The sequence below is a fragment of the Salvelinus namaycush genome, unplaced genomic scaffold (assembly GCF_016432855.1).
Source record: "Salvelinus namaycush isolate Seneca unplaced genomic scaffold, SaNama_1.0 Scaffold1282, whole genome shotgun sequence".
NCBI lineage: Eukaryota > Metazoa > Chordata > Actinopteri > Salmoniformes > Salmonidae > Salvelinus > Salvelinus namaycush.
In genome coordinates this window covers 62,043-74,041 of record NW_024057989.1, presented here as the reverse complement: position 1 = coordinate 74,041, position 11,999 = coordinate 62,043, and positions in this window count along the sequence as shown.

The window sequence follows — 11,999 nt, the reverse complement described above, 5'->3', positions numbered from 1 at the left end:
ACTGTTAGTCTTATGTCATTTTCCTAATGTTTTGAGAGGCCACTGTTAGTCTTTATGTCATTTACAATGTAGAGCCACTGTTAGTCTTATGTCATTTCTAATGTAGAGCCACTGTTAGTCTTATGTCATTTTCTAATGTAGAGCCACTGTTAGTCTTATGTCATTTCTAATGTAGAGCCACTGTTAGTCTTTATGTCATTTCCAATGTAGAGCCACTGTTAGTCTTATGTCATTTCTAATGTAGAGCCACTGTTAGTCTTATGTCATTTCTAATGTAGAGCCACTGTTAGTCTTATGTCATTTCTAATGTAGAGCCACTGTTAGTCTTATGTCATTTCTAATGTAGAGCCACTGTTAGTCTTATGTCATTTCTAATGTAGAGCCACTGTTAGTCTTATGTCATTTCAATGTAGAGCCACTGTAGTCTTATGTCATTTCTAATGTAGAGCCACTGTTAGTCTTATGTCATTTCCAATGTAGAGCCACTGTTAGTCTTATGTCATTTCCAATGTAGAGCCACTGTTAGTCTTTATGTCATTTCTAATGTAGAGCCACTGTTAGTCTTATGTCATTCTAATGTAGAGCACTGTTAGTCTTATGTCATTTCCAAGTAGAGCCACTGTTAGTCTTATGTCATTCTCTAATGTAGAGCCACTGTTAGTCTTATGTCATTTCAATGTAGAGCCACTGTTAGTCTTATGTCATTTTCCAATGTAGAGCCACTGTTAGTCTTATGTCATTTCTAATGTCGAGCCACTGTTAGTCTTAAGTCATTTCTAATGTAGAGCCACTGTTAGTCTTATGTCATTTCTAATGTAGAGCCACTGTTAGTCTTATGTCATTTCCAATGTAGAGCCACTTTTCTGATGTCATTTCTAATGTAGAGCCACTTTTCTGATGTCATTTCTAATGTAGAGCCACTGTTAGTCTTATGTCATTTCCAATGTAGAGCCACTGTTAGTCTTATGTCATTTCCAATGTAGAGCCACTGTTAGTCTTATGTCATTTCTAATGTAGAGCCACTGTTAGTCTTAAGTCATTTCTAATGTAGAGCCACTGTTAGTCTTATGTAATTTCTAATGTAGAGCCACTGTTAGTCTTATGTCATTTCTAATGTAGAGCCACTGTTAGTCTTATGTCATTTCCAATGTAGAGCCACTGTTAGTCTTATGTCATTTCCAATGTAAAGCCACTTTTCTGATGTCATTTCTAATGTAGAGCCACTTTTCTGATGTCATTTCTAATGTAGAGCTACTGTTAGTCTTATGTCATTTCCAATGTAGAGCCACTGTTAGTCTTATGTCATTTCCAATGTAGAGCCACTGTTAGTCTTATGTCATTTCCAATGTAGAGCCACTGTTAGTCTATTGTCATTTCTAATGTAGAGCCACTGTTAGTCTTATGTCATTTCCAATGTAGAGCCACTGTTAGTCTTATGTCATTTCCAATGTAGAGCCACTGTTAGTCTTATGTCATTTCCAATGTAGAGCCACTGTTAGTCTTATGTCATTTCTAATGTAGAGCCACTGTTAGTCTTATGTTTTTTCTAATGTAGAGCCACTGTTAGTCTTATGTCATTTCCAAAGTAGAGACACTGTTAGTCTTATGTCATTTCTAATGTAGAGCCACTGTTAGTCTTATGTCATTTCCAAAGTAGAGCCACTGTTAGTCTTATGTCATTTCCAATGTAGAGCCACTGTTAGTCTTATGTCATTTCTAATATAGAGCCACTGTTAGTCTATGTCATTTCCAATGTAGAGCCACTGTTAGTCTTATGTCATTTCCAATGTAGAGCCACTGTTAGTCTTATGTCATTTCCAATGTAGAGCCACTGTTAGTCTTATGTAATTTCTAATATAGAGCCACTGTTAGTCTTATGTCATTTCCAATGTAGAGCCACTGTTAGTCTTATGTCATTTCCAATGTAGAGCCACTTTTCTGATGTCATTTCTAATGTAGAGCCACTTTTCTGATGTCATTTCTAATGTAGAGCTACTGTTAGTCTTATGTCATTTCCAATGTAGAGCCACTGTTAGTCTTATGTCATTTCCAATGTAGATCCACTGTTAGTCTTATGTCATTTCCAATGTAGAGCCACTGTTAGTCTTATGTCATTTCTAATGTAGAGCCACTGTTAGTCTTATGTCATTCCCAATGTAGAGCCACTGTTAGTCTTATGTCATTTCCAATGTAGAGCCACTGTTAGTCTTATGTCATTTCCAATGTAGAGCCACTGTTAGTCTTATGTCATTTCTAATGTAGAGCCACTGTTAGTCTTATGTCATTTCTAATGTAGAGCCACTGTTAGTCTTATGTCATTTCCAATGTAGAGCCACTGTTAGTCTTATGTCATTTCCAATGTAGAGCCACTTTTCTGATGTCATTTCTAATGTAGAGCCACTTTTCTGATGTCATTTCTAATGTAGAGCCACTGTTAGTCTTATGTCATTTCCAAAGTAGAGCCACTGTTAGTCTTATGTCATTTCCAATGTAGAGCCACTGTTAGTTTTATGTCATTTCCAATGTAGAGCCACTGTTAGTATTATGTCATTTCTAATGTAGAGCCACTGTTAGTCTTATGTAATTTCTAATATAGAGCCACTGTTAGTCTTATGTCATTTCCAATGTAGAGCCACTATTAGTCTTATGTCATTTCCAATGTAGAGCCACTGTTAGTCTTATGTCATTTCCAATGTAGAGCCACTGTTAGTCTTATGTCATTTCTAATATAGTGCCACTGTTAGTCTTATGTCATTTCCAATGTAGAGCCACTGTTAGTCTTATGTCATTTCCAATGTAGAGCCACTTTTCTGATGTCATTTCTAATGTAGAGCTACTGTTAGTCTTATGTCATTTCCAATGTAGAGCCACTGTTAGTCTTATGTCATTTCCAATGTAGAGCCACTGTTAGTCTTATGTCATTTCCAATGTAGAGCCACTGTTAGTCTTATGTCATTTCTAATGTAGAGCCACTGTTAGTCTTATGTCATTTCCAATGTAGAGCCACTGTTAGTCTTATGTCATTTCCAATGTAGAGCCACTGTTAGTCTTATGTCATTTCCAATGTAGAGCCACTGTTAGTCTTATGTCATTTCTAATGTAGAGCCACTGTTAGTCTTATGTCATTTCTAATGTAGAGCCACTGTTAGTCTTATGTCATTTCCAATGTAGAGCCACTGTTAGTCTTATGTCATTTCCAATGTAGAGCCACTGTTAGTCTTATGTCATTTCTAATGTAGAGCCACTGTTCTGATGTGATTTCCAATGTAGAGCAACTGTTAGTCTTATGTCATTTCCAATGTAGAGCCACTGTTAGTCTTATGTCATTTCTAATGTAGAGCCACTGTTAGTCGTATGTCATTTCTAATGTAGAGCCACTGTTAGTCTTATGTAATTTCCAAAGTAGAGCCACTGTTAGTCTTATGTCATTTCTAATGTAGAGCCACTGTTAGTCTTATGTCATTTCCAAAGTAGAGCCACTGTTAGTCTTATGTCATTTCCAATGTAGAGCCACTGTTAGTCTTATGTCATTTCTAATGTAGAGCCACTGTTAGTCTTATGTCATTTCTAATATAGAGCCACTGTTAGTCTTATGTCATTTCCAATGTAGAGCCACTGTTAGTCTTATGTCATTTCTAATGTAGAGCCACTGTTAGTCTTATGTCATTTCCAAAGTAGAGCCACTGTTAGTCTTATGTCATTTCCAATGTAGAGCCACTGTTAGTCTTATGTCATTTCTAATGTAGAGCCACTGTTAGTCTTATGTCATTTCTAATATAGAGCCACTGTTAGTCTTATGTCATTTCCAATGTAGAGCCACTGTTAGTCTTATGTCATTTCCAATGTAGAGCCACTGTTAGTCTTATGTCATTTCTAATATAGAGCCACTGTTAGTCTTATGTCATTTCCAATGTAGAGCCACTGTTAGTCTTATGTCATTTCCAATGTAGAGCCACTTTTCTGATGTCATTTCTAATGTAGAGCCACTTTTCTGATGTCATTTCTAATGTAGAGCTACTGTTAGTCTTATGTCATTTCCAATGTAGAGCCACTGTTAGTCTTATGTCATTTCCAATGTAGAGCCACTGTTAGTCTTATGTCATTTCCAATGTAGAGCCACTGTTAGTCTTATGTCATTTCTAATGTAGAGCCACTGTTAGTCTTATGTCATTCCCAATGTAGAGCCACTGTTAGTCTTATGTCATTTCCAATGTAGAGCCACTGTTAGTCTTATGTCATTTCCAATGTAGAGCCACTGTTAGTCTTATGTCATTTCTAATGTAGAGCCACTGTTAGTCTTATGTCATTTCTAATGTAGAGCCACTGTTAGTCTTATGTCATTTCCAATGTAGAGCCACTGTTAGTCTTATGTCATTTCCAATGTAGAGCCACTTTTCTGATGTCATTTCTAATGTAGAGCCACTTTTCTGATGTCATTTCTAATGTAGAGCCACTGTTAGTCTTATGTCATTTCCAAAGTAGAGCCACTGTTAGTCTTATGTCATTTCCAATGTAGAGCCACTGTTAGTTTTATGTCATTTCCAATGTAGAGCCACTGTTAGTATTATGTCATTTCTAATGTAGAGCCACTGTTAGTCTTATGTAATTTCTAATATAGAGCCACTGTTAGTCTTATGTCATTTCCAATGTAGAGCCACTATTAGTCTTATGTCATTTCCAATGTAGAGCCACTGTTAGTCTTATGTCATTTCCAATGTAGAGCCACTGTTAGTCTTATGTCATTTCTAATATAGTGCCACTGTTAGTCTTATGTCATTTCCAATGTAGAGCCACTGTTAGTCTTATGTCATTTCCAATGTAGAGCCACTTTTCTGATGTCATTTCTAATGTAGAGCTACTGTTAGTCTTATGTCATTTCCAATGTAGAGCCACTGTTAGTCTTATGTCATTTCCAATGTAGAGCCACTGTTAGTCTTATGTCATTTCCAATGTAGAGCCACTGTTAGTCTTATGTCATTTCTAATGTAGAGCCACTGTTAGTCTTATGTCATTTCCAATGTAGAGCCACTGTTAGTCTTATGTCATTTCCAATGTAGAGCCACTGTTAGTCTTATGTCATTTCCAATGTAGAGCCACTGTTAGTCTTATGTCATTTCTAATGTAGAGCCACTGTTAGTCTTATGTCATTTCTAATGTAGAGCCACTGTTAGTCTTATGTCATTTCCAATGTAGAGCGACTGTTAGTCTTATGTCATTTCCAATGTAGAGCCACTGTTAGTCTTATGTCATTTCTAATGTAGAGCCACTGTTCTGATGTCATTTCCAATGTAGAGCAACTGTTAGTCTTATGTCATTTCCAATGTAGAGCCACTGTTAGTCTTATGTCATTTCTAATGTAGAGCCACTGTTAGTCGTATGTCATTTCTAATGTAGAGCCACTGTTAGTCTTATGTAATTTCCAAAGTAGAGCCACTGTTAGTCTTATGTCATTTCTAATGTAGAGCCACTGTTAGTCGTATGTCATTTCTAATGTAGAGCCACTGTTAGTCTTATGTAATTTCCAAAGTAGAGCCACTGTTAGTCTTATGTCATTTCTAATGTAGAGCCACTGTTAGTCTTATGTCATTTCCAAAGTAGAGCCACTGTTAGTCTTATGTCATTTCCAATGTAGAGCCACTGTTAGTCTTATGTCATTTCTAATGTAGAGCCACTGTTAGTCTTATGTCATTTCTAATATAGAGCCACTGTTAGTCTTATGTCATTTCCAAAGTAGAGACACTGTTAGTCTTATGTCATTTCTAATGTAGAGCCACTGTTAGTCTTATGTCATTTCCAAAGTAGAGCCACTGTTAGTCTTATGTCATTTCCAATGTAGAGCCACTGTTAGTCTTATGTCATTTCTAATGTAGAGCCACTGTTAGTCTTATGTCATTTCTAATATAGAGCCACTGTTAGTCTTATGTCATTTCCAATGTAGAGCCACTGTTAGTCTTATGTCATTTCCAATGTAGAGCCACTGTTAGTCTTATGTCATTTCTAATATAGAGCCACTGTTAGTCTTATGTCATTTCCAATGTAGAGCCACTGTTAGTCTTATGTCATTTCCAATGTAGAGCCACTGTTAGTCTTATGTCATTTCCAATGTAGAGCCACTGTTAGTCATGTCATTTCCAATGTAGAGCCACTTTTCTGATGTCATTGTAAAACCAGTAACACTGAAAGTAGGTCACGGTACTACTGCCACGGGTTAAACTATTGTGAGGTACTGTAGCTGAAAGCTCAACCAATCTTTTCATGGCAAGATAAACATTGGAATGCAGATTAATACTGCCTCGGAAATCGACAGTAGTCTTTTTTAAAGTCTCCTGATGTTTTGTTTTGCGTTTCTGATTTTTTTATTAAATGGCAATGAACGACACTGGGTGTCTGTCGGAGAGATTCTTCTGGTCTGTGTCTTGGATCTGCTCTGCTTAATGCGGCCAATCACAAGGCCAGTGTAGATCTGTATCTGCTCTGTTTAACACTTGTGTGGTGTTCGTGTCTGTGGGACACATTTTCAATGTTTACTCAAAGAAAAATGATACAGTGAATTATCTTGTTCAACTTGAGACTCATTGGCCTATGGCTCATTTTCTGTGAAGAACATGTCAAATAACACTTTTTCATTGAGTGCACACTGTGCACCCCCCTACACATTTATATTACATATGTGGTGTTCTGGTCCACTGGACCTGAGGGTAATAAAAGTGTGGAAAAGTGTGTGTGTAGGTGAAAACAATTAAAATGTAAAATTTTTTTTTGCTGTGTGACTTCACTCTGCTTTCCTCCTCCCTGGTCCTGCTGTTTCAACATAGCACCAAAAACCTGTCTGTCTGTCTGTCTGTCTGTCTGTCTGTCTGTCTGTCTGTCTGTCTGTCTGTCTGTCTGTCTGTCTGTCTGTCTGTCTGTCTGTCTGTCAGCCTGTCTGTCTGTCTGTCTGTCTGTCTCCCTGCCTGTCAGTCTGTCTGTCTGTCTCCCTGCCTGTCAGCCTGTCTGTCTGTCTGTCTGTCTGTCTGTCTGTCTGTCTGTCTGTCTGTCTGTCTGTCTGTCTGTCTGTCTGTCTGTCTGTCAGCCTGTCTGTCTGTCTCCCTGCCTGTCTCCCTGCCTGTCTCCCTTACTGTCTGTCTGTCTGCCTGTCAGCCTGTCTGTCTGTCTCTCTGCCTGTCAGCCTGTCTGTCTGTCTCTCTGCCTGTCAGCCTGTCTGTCTGTCTGTCTGTCTGTCTGTCTGTCTGTCTGTCTGTCTGTCTGTCTGTCTGTCTGTCTGTCTGTCTGTCTGTCTGTCTGTCTCCCTGCCTGTCTCCCTGCCTGTCTCCCTGCCTGTCAGCCTGTCTCACGCTTTTCTCACACTATTTACACTTTGTAATGTGTGAAACTACACAATGTCTTGTGGGAACATGCACAAAGTTATTGAAATACTGTATTTTTTTATTTGCAATGTATCGAAATAATGTATTGTACTCTTCCCCAGCCTGGTGCAAATTGGGGGAGGGACACAACAAAGAAATAGCTTTGCCTGTGTGGCTCCTTACCACAATCAATCAGTATGGCAACAATAATCTCTTCTCAGAGGCCCTTAGAAATAATTTTTGCAGAGAGAGAAGCGAGTGATCGAAGGAGCGTCTTCCACTTTGGAAGATTAAGAACTTTCTGAATATGAGGATCATGTCTCTGTCAATTGGGAGTCTGTGTTGGAAGCAGAGGAAGAGATTGACCCTCAGCCAGCACCAGTACCAGCCCGTCAGCAACCAGCCCCAGGACCAGCCCGTCAGCAACCAGCCCTAGGACCAGCCCGTCAGCAGCTATCCCCAGGACCAGCCCGTCAGCAACCAGCCCCAGGACCAGCCCATCAGCAACTATCCCCAGGACCAGCCCATCAGCAACCAGCCCCAGGACCAGCCCATCAGCAACCAGCCCCAGGACCAGCCCATCAGCAGCCAGCCCCAGGACCAGCCCATCAGCAGCGACCCACCACCGACCCACAGAACCAAACAACTCCAATACAGGAAGTAAGTGAGTGATGTTGTTGCATGTGTTTCTGACTCTGCAAACTTGACCTGCTGTAACTATATATGTGAGTGAGATGTGTCTGACTCTCCTACCTTGGTCTGCTGTAACTATATATGTGAGTGAGTTGTTAATAAAATTCCTGAACTAAGTGTTTTTATCATTCTAGATTGCAGCCGGTAGCAACAAGAAGAAGCGCTGCGATGTGTGTTCAAGAAGAACAGGACGACACGGTACACATGCATCAAGTGCAAGAAATACATTGGCAACACACACACAGTAAAACTCTGTCCCTCATGTGGTGTTCCTTAATTTGTGTTCAATGGGGCTCATTTGTCATTTCCATAAAATACTGTGTGTAAAATATGTCCTTCCAACATGTTCAGTTCAAAGCAGTAAACATCGATAGTAATGAAAACCTGGTTTCAATTATATTTGTTCAAGATAAACATGATTTATTTCACCCATGCCCTGATTATCATAGATTTTTGTTTCCAAAAATCTTTTTAATTTTTACATTTTTTAAATGAATAGTGCTTTCATTGATAAATGTGATCTAGCAGGTAAATGGAAAATATTTAAAAAGGTATGCTGTCTCTATTGCTTGTAATTGATATAAGTCAACATCTAAGTATGAAGTATTTTTTATGTAAATTTTTATGGCTGTATTGTTTTAAAAACCCAATAATGTTGTGTGTCCATCAGACCCGTGAACATTGGGTGAATAACAAAGACAGTGAACACCTCACTGGGATTAAATAATCAGACATGAAAACAAGTCTTTACATTATGTGTCCATGTCCCCTGTTAAATGTGAATTAAAATGATTTAACCATTTAAGAACGATTTCATTACTCAAAGGAAATGTACTACAATGTGAACACCCAATCACACCACTATAAATCAGAAGTATAATTTGCATAAAAGGATTCCCACTGTAGAAGAATGCTATTGTCCTTAGGCACCGTAAAACAGTGTTTTATTCTGCATCGGATTTACTGTCCTCGAGTCTCAGAGTCATGTTATAATCATTTTACAGATATATATATATATACTCAATCTCTGTAATACAAAATATAATACCATTTTAATTAGATACATTTACTAAAATCGTTAATCTAAAAACAAAAAGATAATTCCCCCCCCAACTATAGACATGATGAAAAACAGACGTTATAGTCTACAGTTCTTTATTTATTTGATTTACTTCTGCAGAAAACATATACAGCAATCATGCTTTTTTTTCATATAACACCATCTAAAGACATTTATTATAGATTTTTTTTTACATATAATATTTTACATTAGAACTGCTAGAAATATATAAAACAAGATTATTTTGACTAGACAAGTGTATATATTATTTCATTAATTATACTATTATCATTATTGCAATGTATTATTTTACATATCAGAAATACACCGTATGTGCTTTAGTTTCTGAGATTATCATATTATTGCAGAAAACATGTAGACGTACAGATCAGGTCATACGGACAATTCACAGAGGCCACAGTTACACCTATAACACGGTGGAGTTTTACAACATCATTTAAGACAGAAAACTGCAGTATGGAAACTTTATACAAAAATGAATGGAACCCTTATTCATTGCACATTTTAGTTATATAATCTTTGCGGAGACTAAAATGACCAGATCCTTGTCATTTGTAGCTGCCATGGAAACAAACAAGTTGTATCCTTATAGAAATACAACTTTGATCATTTTGTGGAATTAATATATAATCAAACTAAATATATGTATACGTATACTGTATATATTCATCTATTTCTATATATATATTGCCAAACAACTTGATAATTCATATATTTCGTCTTTCAATTAAAGAAAAACAAGGTATATTTTCAGTAATAATATTGGCCTGCTGTTGGTTTCTGGTCAGGTTAGGCTGTAGTCCATCTATAAGGTTTCTCTCTCAGATCATGACATTGAAACCTTGTACAGTCATAACAACAGACTATGGCTATTAACAGAGCCATATATTTAAACAGTAAGAATTTAAAATAATTGTTCTAATTCTACACATTAATTTTAGATAGCATTATTTAAATATTACCCATGTAATGTTAAAGGAGAGTTAACATGGCTGTTATAGAATATTGTAGTGTCATGTTAATGGGGTTCTAACATGGCTGTTATAGAATGTTGTAGTGTCATGTTAATGGGGTTCTAACATGGCTGTTATAGAATGTTGTAGTGTCATGTTAATGGGGTTCTAACATGGCTGTTATAGAATGTTGTAGTGTCATGTTAATGGGGTTCTAACATGGCTGTTATAGAATGTTGTAGTGTCATGTTAATGGGGTTCTAACATGGCTGTTATAGAATGTTGTAGTGTCATGTTAATGGGGTTCTAACATGGCTGTTATAGAATGTTGTAGTGTCATGATAATGGGGCTTTAACATGGCTGTTATAGAATGTTGTAGTGTCATGTTAATGGGGTTCTAACATGGCTGTTATAGAATGTTGTAGTGTCATGTTAATGGGGTTCTAACATGGCTGTTATAAAATGTTGTAATGTCATGTTAATGGGGTTCTAACATGGCTGTTATAGAATGTTGTAGTGTCATGTTAATGGGGTTCTAACACGGCTGTTATAGAATGTTGTAGTGTCATGTTAATGAGGTTCTAACATGGCTGTTATAGAATGTTGTAGTGTCATGTTAATGGGGTTCTAACATGGCTGTTATAGAATGTTGTAGTGTCATGTTAATGGGGTTCTAACATGGCTGTTATAGAATGTTGTAGTGTCATGTTAATGGTGTTCTAACGTGGCTGTTATAGAATGTTGTAGTGTCATGTTAATGGGGTTCTAACATGGCTGTTATAGAATGTTGTAGTGTCATGTTAATGGTGTTCTAACATGGCTGTTATAGAATGTTGGAGAGTCATGTTAATGGGGTTCTAACGTGGCTGTAATAGAATGTTGTAGTGTCATGTTAATGGGGTTCTAACATGGCTGTTATATAATGTTGTAGTGTCATGTTAATGGTGTTCTAACATGGCTGCTATAGAATGTTGTAGTGTCATGTTAATGAAGCTCTAACATGGCTGTTATAGAATGTTGTAGTGTCATGTTAATGGGGTTCTAACATGGCTGTTATAGAATGTTGTAGTGTCATGTTAATGGGGTTCTAACATGGCTGTTATAGAATGTTGTAGTGTCATGTTAATGGGGTTCTAACATGACTGTTATAGAATGTTGTAGTGTCATGTTAATGGGGTTCTAACCTGGCTGTTATAGAATGTTGTAGTGTCATGTTAATGGGGTTCTAACGTGGCTGTTATAGAATGTTGTAGTGTCATGTTAATGGGGCTCTAACATGGCTGTTATAGAATGTTGTAGTGTCATGTTAATGGTGTTCTAACATGGCTGTTATAGAATGTTGTAGAGTCATGTTAATGGGGTTCTAACATGGCTGTTATAGAATGTTGTAGTGTCATGTTAATGGGGTTCTAACATGGCTGTAATAGAATGTTGTAGGGTCAAGTTAATGCATCATATTGCAGAAACCTCATCTCTCTAAATACATGGCTCTGGCTTCGACTAGAATGACTGACTAACTGACTGACTGGTGGAAGGAAGGGAAGTCTTCACAACTCTCATCACGGTAGTTTCAGTAGATCATTTGGTCGCTTTTCACGGCTGTTCCTGAGGAGTTGGACACTAAATGTGGTAAACATGATTGCAGTAAAACAGTATATCTGGGTTATTAGGAGTAGTTAGACAATCACTGCTCAAATGCTGCTTCTGTGATAATAATGCTTGTTGTACCCTGTTCTCTGCAGTGACGGGATATGAGGGACGCTTTTCATTTCGGTTTGTAAATCTAGGCCGTGTCACATGTCGTTTGTGTTTGTGCTAATCCCTTTTCACATGCGTATGATTTTGGTCCGTCTCACTCTTACATAGAAAACATCCTACCAGAGGATTCTAAAAACAAGTTATAGACACATACAAAGTTATTGTTC